The sequence below is a fragment of the Pongo pygmaeus genome, chromosome 18 (genome assembly GCF_028885625.2).
Source record: "Pongo pygmaeus isolate AG05252 chromosome 18, NHGRI_mPonPyg2-v2.0_pri, whole genome shotgun sequence".
Taxonomy (NCBI): domain Eukaryota; kingdom Metazoa; phylum Chordata; class Mammalia; order Primates; family Hominidae; genus Pongo; species Pongo pygmaeus.
Window position 1 is genome coordinate 6,712,797 of NC_072391.2, and position 16,747 is coordinate 6,729,543.

Genomic DNA, 16,747 nt, shown 5'->3' on the forward strand with positions numbered 1-16,747 from the left:
ATATGCTACCTGAATATTACTCCTAATGTCACAATGCGTGTACACCTTGTGATATTATTAGTAATATTCTGAGGGAATGTTACCCCTAAAGTTACAGGGGTGTACCTCGTGCAATATTGCTCCCAATATTGTAAGGGGATGTTACTCCTGATGTCACAGGGGGTGTATAGCCTCCGATATTATTTGTAATCTTATAGAGAGATACTACTTTAATGATGACAGTGGGTGTACACACATGGGGTACACCCACTGGGATATTCTTTGCAATATCTTAGGGAGATATAACTCCTAATGTCACAGTGGGTGTACCCCATGTGTGTACACCCTGTGATATTATTTGTAACATCCATGGTAAACATTACTTCTAGTATCCCACAGAGGGTACACCCTGTGATATTTTTCCTAATATCATAGGGAGATATTGCTTCTAATAACACAGTGGGTGTACACCATGTGTGTACACTCTGTGATGTGATAGCTTATGTCCTAGGGAGGTATTCCTTCTAATATCACAGTGAGTGTACACCCTGTGATATCATTCGTAATCTCCTAGAAAGATGTTGCTGCTAATATCACAGAGGGTGTGCCCCCAGTGACATCATTTGAAATATCCTAGGGAGGTGTTACTCCTAAAGTCACAGGGGGTGTACACCCTGTTATATTATTGTAATATTCTAGGGGGGTGTTACTTTTAAAGTCACAGGGGTGTACACCCTGTGATGTTATTCATAATATCCCTAGGAGGGGTTGTTACTTTTAATGTCACAGGGGTGTAAACCCTGTGATGTTATTCGTAATATCCTAGGAAGGGGTTACTCCTAATATCACATGGGTTATCCTAGGAAGAGGTGATAGCATTCGGAATATCTAAAAGGGATGTCACTTTTAATGTCACATGGGGTGTACACCCTTTGATAATATTCGTAAGATCCTAGGGACGTATGACTTCAAATATCACATTGGGTGTACACACATGGTGTACACGTTGTGTGTGAACACCTCCTGTGATATTATCCATAATATCCTAGGAAAATGGGACTCCTAATATCATGGTCAGTGTACACCCTGTGATATTATTTGTAATATCCTAAAGAGATGTTACCGCTAGGGTCACAATGCATGTACGCCCCCTGATATTATTCGTTATATCCTCGGGGGATGTTACTCCCAATGTCACACGGGGTGTACTCCCTGTGATATTATTCATACTATCTTAGGGGGATGTTACTTTTCATGTCATCGGGGGTGTATATCATGCGTATTCAACGCCTGTGATACTATTCCTAATATCCTAGGGGCATGTTCCTCCTAATATCACATGGGGTGAACACCATATGTGTACACCTGCTGTGATAGTATTCGTAATATCCTAGGGGAATATTACTCCTGATGGCACAGGAGATGTACACCATGGGTGTCAACCGCCTGTGTTATTATTCGTAATATCCTAGGGGGATGTTTCCTTGAATGGCACAAACTGTGTGCAAAAGGCCACAGAAGGTGTACACCTTGTGATGTTATCTGTAATACCCTAGAAGGATGTTACTCCTAATATGTCACATGGGTGCACACACTTTCATATTATTTGTAATCTCGTAGAGAGATATGATATCAAACATCACAGTGGATGTTCACACATAGTGTATACCCTGTGATATTATTTGTAATATCCTAGGGAGATGCAACTCCCGATATCACAGTGCGTGTAGCCTGTGTGTGTACACCCGTGATATGAGTCATAATATTCAGGGTAAATATGACTCCTCGTATCACACAGTGTGCACACCCTGTGCTATTTTTCATCATATTTCAGGGAGATACTGCTTCTAATATCACCACGGGTGTACCCCATGTGTGTGTACTCTGTGACAGTATTTTTTCTATCCTAGGGAGGTATTACTCGTAATGTGACAGTGGGTGTGCACCCTGTGATATCATTCTTATTTGACCTTGCTGTCTTTTTTAACCCACCCTACAAAAGGAATGGAACAGATAAGAAGATATTGAGATTAGACTGTGCTGCCGTGCGGCCGCCGCAGGACACCTTTCATATCCCTGTTTCTCAGGCTGTAGATGAAGGGGTTCAGCATGGGGGTGACCACCGTGTACATCACTGAGGCCACTGCACCCTTTCTCGGGGAGGATGACACATCTGAACCCAGCTACCCTCCAACGCCTGTTCCGTAAAATCAGCAAACAACTGACAGGTGAGACCCACAGGTGGAGAAGGTTGATACTTCCCACCTGATGACGAAACCCTCAGAATGGAGGAAACAATTTTACCGTAAGAGAAAAGGGCCCCCGAGATGGGAAGAAAACCAAATACGGCAGCAGGGAAATACATGTGGATGTTACTGGTGAAGGTGTCACAAAATGTAAGATGGGGGAGTTGAGAAGGTTCCCAGAAGAAATTAGGAATTTCCACATCCTTGAAGCAGGTCATGCGTAAGGCAATCAAGTTGTGCAGCTGGGAGTCTAAAAGACTGAGGAAAAAGAAAACAAAGACCACAAATCTAGGAAGCCACAGAAACACGGGTTCAAGATGGCTGAACAATATAGAGGGTGACAGAGGGCTACAAACCGCTCATAGGCCATCACACTCAGGAGCATGTCTCTCTTCCATGCCTCCAAAAATGGCCAGGAGACACATCTGAGTCAGGCAGCCTGCATAGGAGATGACTCTGCTGTGAGATTGGATGTCCACAATCATCTTGGGGACCGTGGTGGAGGTGAAACCGATGTCAGGCAAGGACAGGTTGGAGAGGAAGAAGTACATGGGGGTGTGGAGGTGGGAGTCAGGGCTGACGGCCAGGATGATGAGCCGGTTCCCCAGCACCATGACCAGGCACATGGACAGGAACAGCCCAGCGACGACCGGCTGCAGTTCTGGATCGTCTGAGAGTTCGAGGAGGAGGAATATAGAGACATCTGTTAGATTCTGTGGGTCTGTATCGTTTGGACATCTTTTGCCTAGAAAAGAGGGTTGAAAAATCGGAAACAAGTAAACCAACAGCCGGCATTGCGTCTGCATTTTGGATACAAGGAATTCAGAAGTAATGTTTGCAGATTTCAGAGCAATCCACACTCAGCAACATTTGGTAGTTCTGACAAACTCAATTGCCATATAATGCTTTCAACATCGATTGCTGTGTTATTCACGTCTTGCTGTACACACCTGCCTTAGAGACACTAGCTTCAAGAACATTCCAGGAACCAGATCATCGTATATAACAAATTCGTTATTGCTAGAAAATACAGCCTATGTTTTCCGAAGAAAGAGATGTAATAAAACCATTGTCTTCACTTTAAGGAAAAGGTTATCCTAATTAAAGGAAATTAGGAACTCAAATATTTTGTTTATTCTTCTAGATTGATATAAATTCCCTTGATGTAGACCATTCGTAAACACTGTATAACAGCTGAGACCATGCCATCTGGAAATGAAATGATAGTTGAGAGTTCATAAGCAGGAAATAGTTCCACAGGCCAGTTAGGTCCTAGTGATTTCATCATTGTGTTTTCTGACTTTTCTCCTTCAAGAGAGTAATTGCTTCCTCAAATCGGTGGGTCTTGTTTTAAAATTCATGGAAGCTCTAACTCCTGTCCTTAGCTTAGGTGGACTTAGAGTATTCATCAGAAAGTTTGGCTGGATGCGGTGGCTCACGCCTGTAATCCCAGCACTTTGGGAGGCCGAGGAGGGCGGATCACGGGGTCAGGAGATCAAGACCATCCTGGCCAACATGGTGAAACCCCGCCTCTGCTAAAAGTACAAAAACTTCTCCCGGTATGGCGGCACGCGCCTGTAGTCCCAGCTACTCGGGAGGCTGAGGCAGGAGAATGGCTTGAACCTGGGAGGCAGAGACTACAGTGAGCCGAGATCACACCCCTGCCCGCCAGCCTGGGCAACGAGAGCAAAACTCCGTCTCAAAAAACAAAAAACAAAAAGAAGTAAGTCAAAGTCACGCTGATGACAGCCAATTTTGGTGAAGCAAGGAAGTGTCAGTTCAATCATCAACATAGATGTTTGCTTTTGCTGCCTCCTATGTGCCAAGCAAGATATCGGCTCTGGGGAATCAGAAACCAAAGAGACTCACTTGTTCCTCTCACAGTACTCAGTACTTACTGAGAGAAGGACGAAACAAAATGTCCTGTCTGGAATGCAGGGAAACCAGAACTTCAGGTCAGGGGATATTTACGTTGAATTGTGTGGAGTTGAAGCTGAAAATCTTAAGGAATGTATCTAAAATCCACTTTGCCTTTACTTTATGCATCCGTCAGCTAGAGATCACGCAGCGGGCACCCACGATCGGCTTAATCATCGCTCACTTCCATTGGATCAACTGGAAATCAAGTCAGATGAGAGTGCTGAGTCTCAGAGGACGGACATCTCACCCCTTGCCACACAGAGAAGTAGAAAGGGCGGTATTCAAAATTCATGGCCAGACTCTAAGTCCCGGGTACTATACTTCCTGGTCTTCTAACTCCCAAAAATTGTGGGTTTTTTGGGTTTTGGTTTTGTTTTCGTTGTTTTGAGACAGAGTCTCATTCTGTTGCCCAGGCTGGAGTGCGGTGGAGTGATCTCGGCTCACTGCAACCTCTGCATCCCGGGTTCAAGCTATTCTCCTGTCTCAACCTGCCGAGTAGCTGAGATGACAGGCGCCCGCCACTACACCCGGCTAATTTTTTTCTATTTTGAATAGAGACGGGGTTTCACCATGTTGGCCAGGCTGGTCTTGAACCCCTGACCTTGTGATTCACCTGCCTCAGCCTCCCAAAGGGCTGGGATTACAGGCGTGAGCCACCGCACCCCGCTTCCAAAAGTTTTCAGCAGAGCTCAGAGTTCTTAACCACAGGCACATCGGAGGAGCATTTTTGAAACGCTTTCCAGCTTCCTCAATAGGAATGGAAGCCAAACTCCGAATTGATGACTCCTTTGAGGAAGTCGAGAGCTGTAAGGAAAGCCAGGAACAGGGGAAATGGAGAGATGCATCCCGAATGATCCTGTGCCCATTCTTTCTGGAATCCTTGATGTGATCTCAGCTGCCCTTTCTATACTTGACACAGTGATTGTGGCACCCACTGGTCTAGCTGTGGTCTTACAAGGAGCCCCCAAAGGGAAGGGCACAGTGAGCAGGGGCACCCACCTGAGTGACAAGGATTTGAGAGGGCAGGTTGGTTGCAGGGAGAGGACTGGCCAAATGCCATGTGTCTGGACTTAGACTGCCCGGTTCAAATTGGACCTCGCCCTTTTTGACTTCATGATCTAGTACGAGTTCTATGAAAAGGCGTTGATCCTTTTCTAGTCTGTAAAATCATCATGAAATGTGCACTAATAAAGTGGAGACTACGCAGATGAGATGAAACAAACTGCATAGAGCATAGAGCTCAGAGCCTGGCCTTCAGGAAGCCCTCAATAACGGTTCATGATGCCATGGTGTCTGTCGTCATCCTCTTTATCCTCATCATCACCTTCATAATCTTTTTGTCGTTCTTAGGGAATAGTTTAGAGGGACTGATTCCCTGCTATCATGGGTGAGATGTCTATGAAAAGGACAACCAGTGGGGGAGGAAAGCAAAATTTTGAATAAGATGTCTGAGACCCCCATCACAACCAAGAACAGAAACTCCACAGTCTGCTGAGCGCACAGTTTGCATATTGGTCTCCTCCCATCTGCCCACCGCACTCTCCTGTTTGTGCTGAGGAGGAGGAAGGAAACCAAGGCTCCGGACCGTCCCTCAGCACTCACTTGAAGGGGTTGCCTGCCCCTCCACACCTGTGGGTATTTCTAGTCGGGTGGGATGAGAGACTGAGGAAAGAAATAAGACACAGGGACAAAGTAGAGAGAAACAACAGTGAGCCCAGGGGAGCGGCGCTCAGCATACCAAGGATCTGCAGAGGCACCGGCCTCTGAGTTCCCTCAGTTTTTATTGATTATTAGTTTTATTATTTTAGCAAAAAAAAAATGTAGTAGGAGGGCAGGGTGATAAGAAGGAGAAGGTCAGCAACGAACAGGTGAGCAACAGAATCTATGTCATAAGGAAGTTCCAGGGAAGCTACCGTGACTGGAGATGCACGTAAGCCAGATTTATGTTTCTCTCCACCCAAACATCTCAGTGGAGTAAAGAATAACAAGGCAGCATTGCTGCAAACGTGTCTCGCCTCCCACCATAGGGCGGTTTTTCCCCCATCTCAGAATTGAACAAATGTACGATCGGGTTTTATACCGAGACATTCAGTTCCCAGGGGCAGGCAGGAGACAGTGGCCTTCCTCTCTCTCAACTGCAAGAGGCTTTCCTCTTTGACTAATCCACCTCAGCACAGACCCTTTACTGGTGTAGGGCTCGGGGACGGTCAGGTCTTTCTCATCCCACGAGGCCACATTTCAGACTATCACATGGGGAGAATCCTTGGACAACACGCCGCTTTCAAGGGCAGAGGTCCCTGCGGCTTTCCACAGTGTATTGTGCCCCTGGTTTATTGAGACTAGAGAATGGCGATGATTTCTACCAAGTATACTTCATGGAAACATCTTGTTAACAAGGCACGTCCTGCACAGCCCTAGATCCCTTAAACCTTGATTTCATACAACACATGTTTTTGTGAGCTTCAGGTTGGGTCAAAGTGGCTGGGGCAAAGCTACACATTAAAAACATCTCAGGAAAGCAATTGTTGAAAATACAGGTCTTTTTCAAAATGAAGTCTCTTATGTCTTTCCTTTCTACATAGACACAGGAACAGTCTGATCTCTCTTTCTTTTGCCTACACTCACTGAACTGCCCTTCCCCTCTGCTGGGCCATGACCGCGGAGAACAGGTCCAGTGTCCTCCCTGTGTGTAGCACGGTGGAGGCTCAGACTCCGTCCTCGAGGCTGGCAAGAAGACAGGGTGAGACATGAGCCTCCTGATACAGGTGACAGGTGTGGAACCCACAGGACTGGAATCTCACACTGCAGGGCTGGAAGCACAGACTATTTACTATTCTGTGGTCTGGGGAGCTCAAGGCACAGAGCTCCTCATTAGCCAGAGTCGCCCAAGTTCCCCAGCCTCTAAGGATTTCCTCACAATAATTCAAGAAGGATAGGAGAACAGTGAGTGTCCATAGACGCTTTGGGGCTCTTCCTCTCATCAGGAGAAAGCTGGTGTGTATTCTTCGCTTCTTTCTTTTCTTTTGAAAGATCCAACTGCTTTAATTTTCATCTTTAATTATGGGCAAATATACCACGTATAAATATTAAAAATTGTGAATATATATTAGTTCATATAGAATGGCCAGTATAAACATTTACAATTTCCACTCTTTTTCAGTTTACAGTTTAATGACATTAATGACGTTCACATTGTTCAGCAGCCATCACCGCCACCGTCTCCGGAACAGTTTTATCTTTCAAAATGGAAATTGCACCCATTTAGCAAGCTCTCCACTCCTCTCTCTCGCCCACCCCTGGGGGCCACCTTTCTAGTTTGCAACTCTATGAGTTTAACGACTCCAGACACTTGATAGAAAAGTGGAATCATACCGTGTTTAATTTTTTTGGGTTGGAGACAGAGACTTTCTCTGTCGTTCAGGCTGGAGTGCGGTGGTGTGATCTCGGCTCACTGCAACCTCCACATCGTGGGTTCAAGCGATTCTTGTGTCTCAGTCTCACGAGTAGCTGGGATTACAGGCGTCCGCCACCACGCCCAGCTAATTTTTGTATTTTTAATAGAGACGAGCTTTCACCATATTGACCAGGCTGGTCTCGAACTCCTGACCTTAAGTGATCCACCTGGCTCAGCCTCCCAAAGTGCTGGGGTCACAGGTGCGAGCCACTGAGCCTGGGCGTGTTTATCCTTTTGGGATTTATTTATTTCACTGACGATAATGTCTTCGAGGTTCATCCATGCTGCGGTCTGAGTCAGAAGTGCCTGTCCTTTTTTTTGTTTGTTTGTTTGACTTTGTTTTGTTTTGCGTTTCCATGCAGTCTCACTCTGTCGCCCAGGCTGGAGTGCTGCGGCACAATCTGGGCTCAGTGCAACCTCCGCCTCCCGGGTTCCAGCGATTCTTGTGCCTCAGCCTCCCGAGTAGCTGGGACTATAGGCACACGCCACCACGCTCGTCTCATTTTTTGCATTTTCACTAGAGACAGGGTTTCACCAAGATGGCCAGGCTTGTCTTGAATTCCTGACCTCAGGTGATCCGCCCACCTCGTTCTTCCAAGATGTTGCGATTACAGGCGTGAGCCGCCGCACCGGCCAAAAGTGCCTGCCTTTTTAAGGCTGGAGAGTCTTCCATTGTATGAAGGAACTGCAGTGCGCTTTTTCATTCATCTGTCCACGAACCCTTGGGTTGCTTCCACATTTTGGCTGTTGCGAATAATGCTGCTATGAGCGTGTGTGTACAAATCTGTCTTCCACTCCTGGCTTCTAGTTCTTTTTGGTAGGTACCCACAAATGCAACTGCGGGAACATCTGAGCATACTGTTTCTAATTTTTCCAGTGCACGCCATACTACTTTCCCCGTTCCTTCACGGTTTTACATTCCCTCCGATCGTATTGGAGCATTCCTATTTCCTTCTAGTCTCACCAATGCTTGTTTGTTGATCGTATCCATCCTAATGTGTGGTATCTCATTCTTTGTTTGATTTGCGCTTCCCTATGGTTAGTGATTTTGAACATCATTTTAGATGCTTATTGGCCATTGCTATATCTTCTTTAGGGACACGTCTACTCGAGTCTTCTGACCATTGTTGATGGAATGCTTTGGGTTTCTTGTTGTTTAGTTCTAGCTGTTCTTTATATATGATGGATATCAGCCTCTTTTGAGATATATGATTTGCAAATATTTTTCCTAATCCACGGGTTATCTTTTCACTCAGTTCACAGTGTTTTTCGCTGCACAAAAGTGTCTGTCATTTAGATGTAATCCAAGGAATCTAATTTTCTTTTGTTGCCTATGCTTTTGGTGTCATATCCCAGAGAGCATTGCCCAATCTGATGTCATGAAAGTGTGGCCAATGATTTCTTTTAGGCATATGATACTTTTAGCCCTTGGGGTTAGGTCTTTGATCCAGTTTGTGTTAATTTTTGCACCTGGTGTGACACGGGGTCCACCTTCATTCTTCTGCATGTGGAAATCAAGTTTCTCCGACACCATTTCTTGAAAAGGCTGCTTTTCCAGCAATGAGCTTTCTTAGTACTCATGTTAAAAATCATTTGAACCTATAGGTGAGAAGTTATTTCTGGGCTCAAAAACAAACGAACAACAACCGACAACAGATAAGGATACAGCATGGGCTGGGCGCGGTCGCTCACGCCTGTAATCCCAGCAGTTTGGGAGGCCGAGGCGGGCGGATCACCGGAGGTCAGGAGTTGAAGACCAGCCTGAGCGACAGCGAGAAACCCCCATCTCTACCAGAAATACAACATTAGCTGGGCAGCTGGCGCATGCCTGTAATCCCAGCTACTCGGGAGTTGGAGGCAGGAGAATCGCTTGAACGCAGGAGGCAGAGGTTGCGGTGAGCCAAGATTGCACCATGACACTCCAGCCTGGGCAACAAGAGCGAAATTCCATCTCAAAACAAAAAACAAAAAACAAAAAACCAGCATGATATCAAGAGCAGAAAGAGAAGAGCTTAAAAACCAGCATAATGAGAAAGTTAGGAAGCTTCTTACCAAAGCATCTGGAAATATGCAAGCAATTCTTGTGAACTAAAATGTTCATACTGTACTATCAAACACTAGAACTCACTCATTCCATCTTTCTGTATTTTGGGACCCAATTATCCACTTGTCTTCATTCCCCATCCCACCGCTTTTCTTCCTAGCATCTGCTAACCACCTTTATACTTTCCACCTTCCTGAGATTCCTTTTGTGTGTAGGTGTGTGTGGGATGGAGTCTCTTTCTGTTGCCCAGGTTGGAGTACACAGGCACAGTCCGGGCTCACTGCAACCTCCGCCTCCCGAGTTCAAGCGCTTCTTGGGCCTCAGCCCTCCGAGTAGCTGAGACTACAGACACCCATCACCACGCCTGGCAAATTGTTTCTGTTTTCTATAGAGACGGGGTTTCACCATGTTGGCCAGGCTGGTCTCAAATTCCTGGACTGAAGTGATCCGTGCGACTCGGCCTCCCACAGCGCTGGGATTACAGGCTTGAGCCACCACATCTGGCCAAGGTTTCCTTTTTTCTTCCTACATAGAAGTGAGGACACGAAATATTTGTCATCCTCTGCCTGGCTTATTTCATTTAATATACAGACCTGCAATCTCACCCATTTTGTCCGCAGCGGAGAGGATTTTCTTCCTTTTTAGGCGGAATAATACTTCATTGGGTGTGTATGCCACAGTTTCTTAATTGAAACAAATTTCTAAGAGCAAATATTTTTAAAATAGCAGGAATGTGAAACTTCAGGGATACTGTGCCCATTTTATTCTTTTCTATTTCCCATCTTATGTATACGCAAGTGTATAACAAAGCAGCAATCAATGTGTGTATACATCTATAACTTCAACAAATGTGAAATGTAAATGCTAAGCGGTGGCTGGGCGCAGTCGCTCATGCCTGTAATCCCAGCACTTTGGGAGGCGGAAGCGGGTGGATCACCTGTGGTGGGGAGTTCAAGACCAGCCTGACCAAAATGGAGAAACACTGTCTCTACTAACAATACAAAAAAAAAAAAAAAAAAATTAGCCAGGCATGGTAGCGCATGCCTGTAATCCCAGCTACTTGGAAGGCTGAGGCAGGAGAATTGCTTGAATACGGGAGGCAGAGGTTGCAGTGAGCCAGACCGTGCCATTGAACTCCAGCCTGGGCAACAAGGGTGAAACTCTGACTCAAAAAAAAAAAAAAAAAAAAAAAAAAAAACGAAAAGAAAGAAATAGAAAATGCGAAAATGCGAAATGGTAAGAAAAAACAGCATAATAAACATTTGTGTGGTGTTGATGGACAATGCATTTGAAGATAATATTTGAAGAAATTATAATTAATTTCTGTTCTTACTCATTGGAGCTTGATGCCTCTAAAAACTTCGTCATTGGAACCACCTCTGGTGCTTTAAAAGAAAAAAAAACAAAAATCCGCGTACTCACACAGGTGCAAGGAAATCCGAATCTTAGGTGTTGAGACCCAGGCCTCATCATGTGTTAGCTCCCCAGGTGATTTGACTCAAAGCCAAGATTGAGGAATGGCGACATTTATCTCTACACATAACCTGCCTAAATAGATTCTCTAGAAGCAGTTTATGAAGAAATTCCACATAAACTGTGGAAGAGGATATGAATTTGATGTACAGTATGTCCTCACTTAACATCTTTGAAAGTCTCTTGGAAACTTCACCTCGAAGCAAAATTATGTATAGTGAAACCACTTATTTTTCATCAACAGTATAACTACACAACTTTGAATAACCAATGGTGTTGGAGGACCTCCTGTACATTGTTTCCATAAAGTCAGTTTTCAGGGAATTCCAAAATGAAGTGAGGACTTCGTGTATATAAAAAGATGGTGGTGATTCCACCTGGATGACCGGGTTATTGCTCAGAAACTAAAAGGGGCCGCCTAGGTATAGAGGATTCTGTCATGAGGTTTCTGCTAAACAAAGGATCCCAGAATACTCACCCATTCCAGTTAAAGGCATAACGAAGAAAGCAATATTCACAAAGGAAATGCGGAAAGGAATAAAAGCCATCAAGCCACAAAAATAATGTGACTAAGGGGCAGGATTTGCAGATGTAGAGATTGAATGTGGTTGCCCTTTCTCACCCACACAAGAAAAAGGATGGAACAGATCATGAGATTCGACTGTTCTGCTGCGCAGCCTCCGCAGGGCACTTTGTATGTCCCTGTTTCTCAGGCTGTAGATGAAAAGGTTCAGCATGGGGGTGAGCACAGCGTACATCACTGATGCCACCACACCATTCCTGGGGGGTGGTGACACAGCTGAAGTCAGGTACATGCCAATGCCTGTTCCGTCAAATCAGCAAACAACTGCTAGGTGAGAGCCGCAGGTGGAGAAGGCTTCCTACTTCCCATCTGACGATGAAATCCTTAGAATGGAGGGGACAATTTTATAGTAAGACAAAAGGATCCCTGAAACGACAAGAAAACCCAACATAGTACTACCGAAATCTATGAATATGCTATCGATGACGCTGTCAGAACAGGCAAGTTTGAGAAGTTGAGAGGGGTCACAGACAAAATGAGAGATTTCCACATTCTTGATGATGGTGAATTGTAACACAATCCAACTGGGCAGCTGGCAATCCAACAGGCTAAGGAAAAAGGACACCAAAACGAAGAAGACACAGAGGTGAGGATTCACGATGACTGGGTAGTGCAGAGGGCGACAGATGGCTACAAAGCAGTCATAGGCCATCACAGGCAGAAGCATGTCTTCTATACATGCAAAAAGGACCAAGAAAGACATCTGTGTCAGGCAGCCCGCATGAGAGATGACTCTGCTATGTGACTGCATGTCCACAATCATCTTGGGAACCGTGGCCGAGGTGAAACCCATGTCAGCCCAGCACAGGTTGGAGAGGAAGAAGTACATGGGGGTGTGGAGGGGGGAGTCAGAGCTGACAGCCAGGATGCTGAGCAGGTTCCTCAGCACCGTGACCAGATACGTGGACAGGGACAGGGAGAGCAAAGCGAGGACGGGCTGCAGTTCTGGATCCTCTGAGAGTCCCAGGAGGAGGAATTCTCAGACACCTGTGAGATTCCGTGGCTCTGTGTGTCTTGGACACCTTGAGAAGGAAAGAGGATTGGAAAAATAAAAGAGAAAAACCAGCCCTTAATGCTGGATGCAAGCAATTCACAAGGAACACTTTCACACTTGGGGACCATACACCGCCAGCAATGTTTCTCAGCTGTGACAATTCCAAAAATCTCAGAATTATTACGTGGTTTACTTTTTTGCTATACAAGTCTTTCTGTACATACCACTTTAGAGAAAATCCACTGAAGAATATTAGAAGACCAAAACGTCATATATAACAAATCCGTGATCTCAGTAAAATACGGCCTACTCTTTTCAGAAAAAATACAATGCAATGAAAATGTCCTTCTCTCTTTAAGAAAAAGATCTCATCTAATTGAAAGAAATTAAGAAGCCGTGAAATACACTCTATTTTATTCTGACACCGTGCTGCAAGTTCCTGTGATGTAGAATATGTAAAAGGACGACACAAGAGCTAGGACCCCATTATCTAAAACCGAAATCGAAGCTTATAGTTCTCAATCGGAGGACCTTTTCACGTGCCTGTTACTTTTCATAGTTATTATCATCCTTAGGTTTTCTGACATCATTTCTTCATAAAAGTACACGCACACTCAAATATGGGAGCTGTGTTTCCAAATGAATTGAATATATAACTCTTGGCTCAGCACCATGCCTCACACCTGTAATCCCAGCACTTTGGGCGGCCGAGGCTGATGGATCACCTGAGGTCAGGACTTCCAGAACAGCCTGGCCCACGTGGTGAAACCCCGTCTCCAGTGAAAATAAAAAAAAATTAGCCGGGTGTGGTGGCGCGTAAACCTAGCTACTCGGGAGGCTGAAGCAGGAGAATCCCTTCGAACCTGGAAGGCAGAGATTGGACACCCCGTGATAGGATTTTTGATATCCTAGGGAGATATTGCTCCTGACAGCAGAGTGGGCGTACACCCTGTGATATTATCTGTAATATCCTAGAAAGATATTGCTCCTAATATCAGGGTGGCTGTACACCGTGTGATATTAATTGTAATGTCCTACAGAGATATGACTCCTAATAATACAGTGGGTGTACAACCTGTGATATTATTCATAATATATTACAGAGATACGACTCCTGGTATCACAGTGAGTGTACACCATGTTTCTACACCCTGTGATCTTATTTGTAACAACTTAGAGGAATATTACAGCTAATATCAAAGTGGGGGTACACCCTGCGATGTTATTTGTTATCTACTAGGTAGATGTTACTCCTAATATCACAGTGAGTGTACATTATGTGTGTAGAGACTGTGAAATTATTCATAATACCCTAGGAAGATATTACTCCTAATATCACAGTGGGTGTACACCCTGTGATATTACTTGTAATCACCTAGGGAGATACGATTCCTAATATTACAGTGGGTGTACACTCTGTGATGTTATTTGTAATGTCCTAGGAAGAGATTACTCCTAATATCAAAGTGGATGTACACCATGTGTGTACACTCTGTGATCTAATTCGTAATATCACAGAGAGATATTTCTCCTATGATCACAGTGGGTGTACATTCTGATATGATTCGTAGTATCCTAGAGAGATATTGCTCCCAGTATCACAGTGGGGGTACACCCTGTGATATTATTCATAATATCCTAGAGAGATATTACCTCTAATATCAGAGTTTCTGTACACCCTGCGGTATTATTCATAATATCCTAGGGAGTTATTATCCCTAACATCACAGAGCATGTACACCATGGGTGGACACCCGGTGATGTTATTGGTAATATCCTAGGGGGATATTACCCTTAATGTCACAGTGGGTGTTCACCATGTGTGTATGCACTGAGATGTTACTCGTAATATCGTAGGGAGAAATTACACCTAAGGTTACAGTGGGTGTACACCATGTGTTTCTGTTGTGTGATGCTACTGGTAATATCTCAGAAAGTTATTAGTCCTAGTGCCACGGTGGGTGTATACCATGTGTGTCCACTCTGTGATGTTATTCGTATTATCCTAGGGAGGTAGTTCTCATAACATCGCCGTGGGTGTACATCAGGTATGTACTCCCTGTGGTCTTATTGACTATGTCCTGCGTTGATAGTACTCCTAATATCACCGTGCGTGCGCACCATGTGTGTACATTCTGTGATGGTGTTCGTAGTATCCTAGGGAGATATCACTCCCGATGTCATAGTGGGTGTACAGCCTTGTGATATTCTTGGTAGTATCCTTGGGATGTATTATTACTCGTGTTATCACAGTGGGTGTACACCCTGTGATAGTATTTGTAATATCCTAGGGAAATATCATTGTATACCCTGTGATATTGTTTGGGACATTTGAGGGAGCTATTTCTCTTAAAGTCAGAGTGGGTGTACACCCTGTAATATTCTTCCTAATATCACAGCGGGTGTACACCGTGAGTGATATTTTTTTCTAATATCCAGCGGGGGAGAGGATGATATTGCTTCCAGTATCACAGAAGGTGTACACCCCCCTGTGATATTGTTCCTAATATCCAGGGAAGGAGAGGATGACATTATTCGCAATATCACTGGGGGTGTACCACCTCCCGCCGGGATATTGTTCTTAATATCCGGAGGTGGGGAGAATGATGTTACTCCCAATATCACAGGGGTGTACACCACCCCTGTTTGTAAACACCCCCTGTTGTATTGTTCCAAATGGCCTGTGAAAGAGTAAATATGACTCCCATTATCGCGGGGGGTGTTGAGCCCTGATGATACTGTTTTCTAACATCCAGGGAAGGAGAGTATGCTATTACTCCCAAGATCACAGGGGTTGTACACCCTTTTGTGTTTTTGTGCCCAATATCCAGGAAAATAGAGGATGATATTACTCCCAATATCGAAGTAATTGTACAGCTCCCCTGTGATATGCTTCCTCATATCCAGACAGGAAAAGAATGAGATTACTGCCAACAGCGTAGGGAACGTATACCCGCGCTGTGATATCTTTCTTTCCCAGTATCCAGGTGGGGAGACGATCATATTCCTTCCAATGTCGCAGGGTGTGTACACCCCCTCTGTGATCTCGTTGCTAACATCCAGGTTTGGGGAGGATGACATTACTCCCAATATCGCAGGGGGTGTACACACCCCTGTGAAAATCTTCCTCTATTCAGAGGGAGAGAGGATGATATTACTCCCAGTACCGCAGGGGGTTTACACAGCCCTGTGATACTCTTCCTAATATCCACAGGGAGAGAGGATGATAGTACTCCCAATATCGCAGGGGGTGTACACAACCCTGTGATATTGTTCCTAAGATCCAGAGCGAAAGAGGATGATACGACTCTCAATATCGCAGTTGGCGTACACCCCTCCTGTCCTATTGTTCTGAATACCCTGGGAGGGAGAGGATGAAGTTACGTTGAATATGGCAGGGAATGCACACCCTCCCCCTCTGATACCCTTCCTGATGTCCAGGGGAAGAGAGGAAAATTTTACCCCCAATATCGCAGAGGCAGTACGCCCCACCTGTGATGTTGTTCCCAATATGCAAGGGGGGAGAGGATGATACTATTCTCAATATCGCAGGGCTGTTCACATCCCCAGTGACATTTTTCCTAATATCTAGGGGAGAGACAATTGTATGACAGCAAAGGTCGCAGGGTCTCTACGTCCCTTCCTGATATTGTTCCTAATATCCAGGGGGGAAGAGGATGGTATCAAATATGAAAGGGGGTGTACACCCCCCACCCCTACGATATTGTTCTTAATCATCGTGAGGGGAGACGATGATATCACTCCAAGTATCGCAGGGGTTGTTCGCCACCCCCTGTGATATCGTTTCTGATATCCACGGGGGGAGAAAATCATATTACTTCCAATATTGCAGGTGGCGTATACCCCACCTGAAATACGGCACCGAATATCCAAAGAGGGAGAGGATGGTATTAATACCAATATCGAAGTGTCTGTACACGCCCCTTGTGATATGGTTTTTAATATCCAGTGGGCGGGAGGATGATATTAGTGCCAACATGCCAGAGGGTGTACACTACCCCTGTGATATTGTCCCTAACTTCCAGAGGGGAGA

The 16,747-nt window shown here is 45.0% G+C and overlaps 2 pseudogenes; both read right to left on the bottom strand.

Moving 5' to 3' along the window:
* Nucleotides 1–2,009: 2,009 nt before the first annotated feature.
* On the bottom strand, nucleotides 2,010–2,876 carry LOC129016072 (olfactory receptor 7E24-like; annotated as a pseudogene).
* A 9,076-nt stretch (nucleotides 2,877–11,952) lies between these two features.
* On the bottom strand, nucleotides 11,953–15,774 carry LOC129016073 (olfactory receptor 7E24-like; annotated as a pseudogene).
* Between the last annotated feature and the right edge of the window lie 973 nt (nucleotides 15,775–16,747).